Raw genomic sequence first — 416 nt, forward strand, 5'->3', positions numbered from 1 at the left:
AAACTTTATTGAATGTTTTTTCCCTGTTTTTTTGGGTTTTTTTTTTTTTTTTTTTTGCAGTATGCGGGCCTCTCACCGTTGTGGCCTTTCCCGTTGCAGAGCACAGGCTCCGGATGCGTAGGCTCAGCAGCCATGGCTCATGGGCCTAGCCGCTCCGCAGCCCGTGGGATCTTCCCGGACCGGGGCACGAACCCGCGTCCCCTGCATCAGCAGGGGGACTCTCAACCACTGCGCCACCAGGGAAGCCCTGGGGTCATTTTTTAAATTGAGGTATAATTGATACATATTAGTTTCAGGTGTACAACCTAATGATTTAACATTGTATATATTGCAAAATGATCACCACAGTGAGTCTAATTAACATGTCATGTGTTATCTCAATCTAACAGATGAAGAAACTAAGGCTCAGAACAGTT

Source organism: Neophocaena asiaeorientalis, unplaced genomic scaffold (assembly GCF_003031525.2).
Source record: "Neophocaena asiaeorientalis asiaeorientalis breed wild unplaced genomic scaffold, Neophocaena_asiaeorientalis_V1.1 scaffold264, whole genome shotgun sequence".
In the NCBI taxonomy this organism is placed as follows: domain Eukaryota; kingdom Metazoa; phylum Chordata; class Mammalia; order Artiodactyla; family Phocoenidae; genus Neophocaena; species Neophocaena asiaeorientalis.